This window comes from Pseudophryne corroboree, chromosome 10 (assembly GCF_028390025.1).
Source record: "Pseudophryne corroboree isolate aPseCor3 chromosome 10, aPseCor3.hap2, whole genome shotgun sequence".
Taxonomy (NCBI): Eukaryota; Metazoa; Chordata; class Amphibia; order Anura; family Myobatrachidae; genus Pseudophryne; species Pseudophryne corroboree.
Window position 1 is genome coordinate 261,645,467 of NC_086453.1, and position 5,683 is coordinate 261,651,149.

The 5,683-nt window shown below is 41.0% G+C and overlaps 1 long non-coding RNA gene across 1 annotated transcript; it reads left to right on the forward strand.

Moving 5' to 3' along the window:
* The first annotated feature begins 1,337 nt into the window (after positions 1-1,337).
* LOC134965500 (uncharacterized) lies at positions 1,338-5,325 on the forward strand. Its single transcript, XR_010188403.1, has 3 exons — positions 1,338-2,232; positions 3,525-4,097; positions 5,224-5,325. It is a non-coding gene; the product is annotated as an uncharacterized LOC134965500 (long non-coding RNA).
* Positions 5,326-5,683: the final 358 nt, after the last annotated feature.

The following is a 5,683-nucleotide window of genomic DNA, read 5'->3' on the forward strand; positions in this document are numbered from 1 at the left end:
CCCGTGCTTCTTTGTTTTGACTGTCATTAGTGTTCTCTTGTAGGAATCTACTTTTTGGTGAGCAAAACCAATTTTGACTTCATTTTTGGGTGTGGTCCACAAAAACAAGACTTTATTTCTTTAGGAGCAGGTAAGTGTCGTTGGCCTGTGTTGGAGTTTGTTTGTTGGAAGTGTCTGTATGCTGTTTTTGACTGTCATTTGTGTTCTCTTGTAGGTTTTTTTTTTTTGGTGAGAAAAACCAATTTTGTCTTTATTTTTGGGTGTGGTCCACAAAAACAAGACTTTATTTCTTTAGGAGCAGGTAAGTGTCGTTGGCCTGTGTTGGTGCTTGTTTGTGTTTTTTTATTTTTTTTATTTTTTGTGTAAAGTTTGCTAAACAAAGTGTTTGTGGTTTCCAGGATTGATCTGCAAAGTAGTGTTTGTCTTTCCTGGACTAGGTACTAAATTTCTTATTATTTTTTTTTATTTTTTTTCTAAAGATTTTTTGCATTAATATATGTTTTTTATATCCAAATATTAAATTTAGTTTTATTTGCTTTTTATTTTTGCATTTTTGACATGAATTCAACACAGAAAAAATGTACGCTCCTGCAGTAAGTTGACACCACAATTGTAAAAACAGTTATTGTGTAAAATTTTGGAAAACTTTGTTTTTTTTTTAATTGACATTTCTTAACATTCTCTCCAAAAAGTGTGTGATGTCAATACATATTGCGGCAGAAGCCCTACCTCCCCAACCCACGCCAGCACTCCCACCCCAACCGCCAGCCCCACAACCACAGCCGGCTCCTCATCAACCAAGGCAACGGAGGCGTGCTAGGCCACCAATTTTCAGAACCCGTGTCATACTTTTTGGGATGCCAGATGATGTGGTGGTGCGTAGATACCGGCTGCCACCACATCTAATCCTAGACACTCTCTCCATAATAGAGAGTGATCTGGAGTCTGAAATTCGGTATCCTACAGCAATACCACCATTGACACAATTCCTTGCAGTGTTACATTTTTTGGCCACAGGATCATTCCAGCATGTTGTTGGAGACCTGGTTGGCATGTCGCAGGGCCAGTTCAGTAAGGTCCTGCGACGTGTCTGCCAGGCTTTCATCAAGCGTGTTAAGCAATTTATTGCTATGCCTTTGGATGTTGGTGCCCTAGATGTGGTGAAGCGGCAATTTGCGGAAGGTGGTAGTCGCTTCCCACATGTTATTGGGGTTGTGGATGGCACACATGTTGCTATTCAGCCACCAAGACATAATGAAGAAATTTATAGAAACAGGAAACTGTTTCATTCTCTGAATGTAATGGTTGTTTGTGGGCCATCCCTCCAGATCCTTTCCCTGAACGCAAAGTTTACAGGAAGTTCCCATGATGCGTATGTCATTAGACAATCAGGGATATGGCAGAGATTAAGATCAAGTCAACGACCAGACATGTGGTTATTGGGTGAGTTGTTGCTCAAATATTTTAGTTACAAACTTACAAAAATATATGAAAATTGTGAACTAAAATTTTGCTTTTATTCCAACAGGAGACCGTGGATATCCTTGCACCCCCTGGCTCATGACTCCTTACCGTAATCCCAGGCCAGGACCACAGATGGCATTTAACTCCGCGCTTACTGCCACTAGGCAGCTGGTGGAGCGCACAATTGGTGTCCTGAAAGGGCGCTTTCGTGTGCTCCACCGCACGGGTGGCGACATCATGTATTCGCCGGAGATGGCAAGTAAAATAGTGGTCCTGTGCGCAATACTCCATAATATCGCGGTAAGGAGTAGTGTCGAGCTTCCTCAGGCAGAGGAATTGCCTGATGAGGAGCCAGGGGTTGTGCCACGCTTCGGTGGGGGGAGTGTGACACGGAGGGGGAGCCAAGTGAGGGCAAGAATTGTAGCAGAACATTTCAGGTATAGTGTTTTTAACATTTATATTTGCACAAATAATACAACCCAGTATGCTTATGTATTTTTAAACATGATTGCATTTAGTATGTTCTTGTAAAGTGATTGGGTAATGCTGTTGTTGTGTTTGAATGGTTTTTTCTTTTTAAACACAAAAAACAAAAACACGTTAAGCTGACAATGTTTATGTAATAATTTAAATACTGTAATGATAATAAATAGTGTCCTTATTTATTTTATATCCTCAAATACTGATTATGTAAACAAACACACAAACAAATGATCCTCAATGTTTGACACTTTGTGACTGTCCAGCTGAATGATCACACGACCTGTGGTGAGTACACAGATATGTTTAGTAATTTTCAGTAAAGTCTGTGTCTCTGTGTGTTTATTCTAATAGTTTCTAACAAACATTTTTGCTTATGCTAATGCGAATTTCCGCTCGTGCAAAATAACACTCTGCTCTTCACAGCATTGCAAAGATCAATAAAGTTATTAGAAATGACATATTTTTGGCCAATCACATGCTAACAGACACTATAAATATATGCCCAAATAAGGAAAACGCCATTGCCATGATGCGTGCAGCACCGTTCTCCAGGCGGGAGCTCCGCGTGCTGGTAGCGGTGATGGACCGCCGCGTAGTCCGCGTTGGGCGCTTCATCCCCAATCGGGTGAAGCGCGAGGCCTACGCGGAGGTCCGCCGCCTGCTGCGGACTCGCGTCCGCAGCAGGCGGACAATCATCCAGCTCGAGAGGCGATGGAGTGATCTCCGCAGGCGGACTCCAGATTTGTTGGCGGAGATCCGCCAGCAAATCCGTGCTCTCCATACCCGAAGTAAGTTACATTACATAAGATTTTTTGCTTAAAATGTGATAATGCTTCATCTTCCCAATTTTTAGCAAAAGGTTTTTTGTAAACCATTGTGCAAAACCATGTGCACTGCAGGGGAAGCATATGTAACATGTGCAGAGTGAGTCAGATTTGGGTGGGGTGTGTTAAAGCATCTCAATAATTTGCTGTGTTAAAATTAAACAGCCTGTATTTTCCATGGCCATAATTGAAAAAGTCCACCAAATCTAACTCTCTCTGCACATGTTATATATGCAACCCCTGCAGAGCACATGCTTTTGGACAATTGCAAACTACATTCCAGCTGTAATCCCCTTTGAATTACCTACATTTTACAGTAAGTGGTAGGCTAATTGCAACCTTCAGTCTCCTTTTTAGGAAATTAGGTCAGTGTGTGTGGTTAGGGGAAACAGTACTGACTGTAGTAAAGTGACACGAAACAAGTGCATGTTTCCAAGAAATAAGAAGCAGCCAGGAAACTGGTCCAAAATACTTGATAAGTGCTGGCTATATAATAAGGGCCCTTGAATAGTAATCTGGTGATGTTGCCTAGACAAATCACTATGACTCAATGGACTAGATTAAGGAATGAGCTTCAAAGTTAAAGTTTGGCTTCATTTTGTTTGCTATGGCCAACATGAAGAGGATCTTAACATGTTTGATTTTCTATTTTAAATTTAAAAAAAAAAAACATGTAACATAACATTTATATTTAAAAATCAATACTATGTAATTTTGCATGATTAAAAAATGTGGACAATATTTTCATTCTAGGACAACAACAACGGCACAACTCCCCACCCCCTTCCCCTTCCCACTCCCCCTCCCCTTCTCACTCCCCCTCCCCTTCTCACTCCCCCTCCCCTTCTCACTCCCCCTCCCCTTCACACTCCCCCTCAGCTTTCCAGTCCCCCTCATCTTCACAGTCCCCCTCAGCTTCCCAGTCCCCCTCAGCTTCCCTGGCCCACTCCACTTTCCATTCCCCTTCTCACCACACCTCGCCATCTCTTTCTGGGACCCCTTCTCCTCCTTCCCATACCCCTTCTCCTTCCACTTCGACATCCCCATCTGAACCCCCCTCACCCTCTATTGCTTTAAATTTCTCTCCGCCCCCCTCGCCCTCTCAATCAGACCCCCCCTCTGAAATTGCGGCACTAATCCAGCCTCCTTCCCCCATCCAGCCTCCTGCCCCAATCCCTCCTCCTTCCCCAATCCCTCCTCCTTCCCCAATCCCTCATCCTTCCCCCATCCAGCCGCCTTCCCCCATCCAGGCAACATCCCCACCAAGTGAATGGGCAGAGGAAGCCCCTGCAGAACATTCCGGGAGTCTGGATGTTTCCGAGGAAAGTAAGTTTATTTAAATTTTATACAATAAGATTACCCACTTACACTTACAATGCCAAAACATGCAGTGTTGTACTGTTTGAATTCTTGGACCCTGGAAAAATATTTTAACATTTCATCATGGTGTACATGTTGCCTTTACATATTTGTGAGTGTCATTATATGTACAGTGTGTATGTGTGCAATGTTTTGTGTGTCCACTCTAGGTTGACACTCATTAGGTAGCCAGGGTTGCCAGGAGAACAGGGTTTATATGTGTTACTTTTTCTGGGAAACAGTTAGACCTGAGTGGAGTTTAGTATGTTTGCCTTTTACACTTGGGCCTGTGTAGTCTGAATATTTACACTTAAAAATCACATGCTTCACTTTGTTATGCAGCCTAATGACACACTGTTTTTTTGTGTGAAAGTTACATTCTCAAAATTAATAAGTGTTCGAGTCAAACATGTTTGCACTTATTTAGTAAGGGCAGCTTTCATGGAGTGTGGGAATGCTATGATATGTTGGCCTTCTGAAGATGTGGATATGCAGTGTGATGATGCAGGACCAACCCACTAAAAATAAAAAACAAATAAAACAACAAATGGGAATGAATGCCAACATGGTGTCACATTGACGAAGATGGTAGTTATCTTTAACATGGGATGTCGGACATAGCAACCAATAAGATTATACTTAAAAAATTGGGATCCACTTCTACAATATAATAATCATATTTTTGCTTGATTGCTATGGGCAACGTTCCATCTTAAATATAACTCACATAGTAGTAAATGTAACACATGGTCTGGAACACTTTAAAATCTGATTAAAAGGCTGAGCAGGCTTGTGTGTTCTGCTAATGATTGTACCATAAAACAGGCAGGATGTTGTAACTTTGACATTAAAGCAGGCCTGTCCAAACTGCGGCACTCCAACTGTTGAGAAACTACACATCCCAGCATGCCCTGACACAGCTTTGCCATTCCCTGACCACAAAACTGTGTAAAGGCATGCTGGTATATGTAGTTTCACAACAGCTGGAGTCCAGCAGTTTGGACATGCCAGCATTTAAGTGTGCTTTGCGCCTTGCTTGGCTAATAAGTAATGTAATTAAGTTATTAATGTTTGTGTTGCATCTTAATTTCAGATGTTGCAGTTGGAGATCCCACAAGTTTTTCAGGGATACTTTACACCATGCGCCAACACCTGCAAGGAATGATGGATTGTGTGGACCATTTGCAAAAATTTGCATGACTTTTATTCTTTGATTTAAAAAAAAAAAAAAAAATTAACAAATACAAAAATAAAAAAGTTGATTAAAGTTAACCGGGTGTTGTGTTTATTAATGCAAAAAAGGATCAGCAGATTGGCAGGCAGAATTTGTTTTGTACAAAAAATTACACACATCTAACGTTACATTTTTACCAAAAAAAAAAGGAGATTATTGTGTTAAGAAACATGTAAACACCTTCATTCACAAACAACACCTTTAAAAATTAAAAAAGTGAAATTAAAAAAAAAAAAAATTACACTTTGACATGTTGATGGCCAATTATGGCAACAAAGTGTTAATTTTTTTTTATTCTCAGACTTAATTGTTTTGGAAC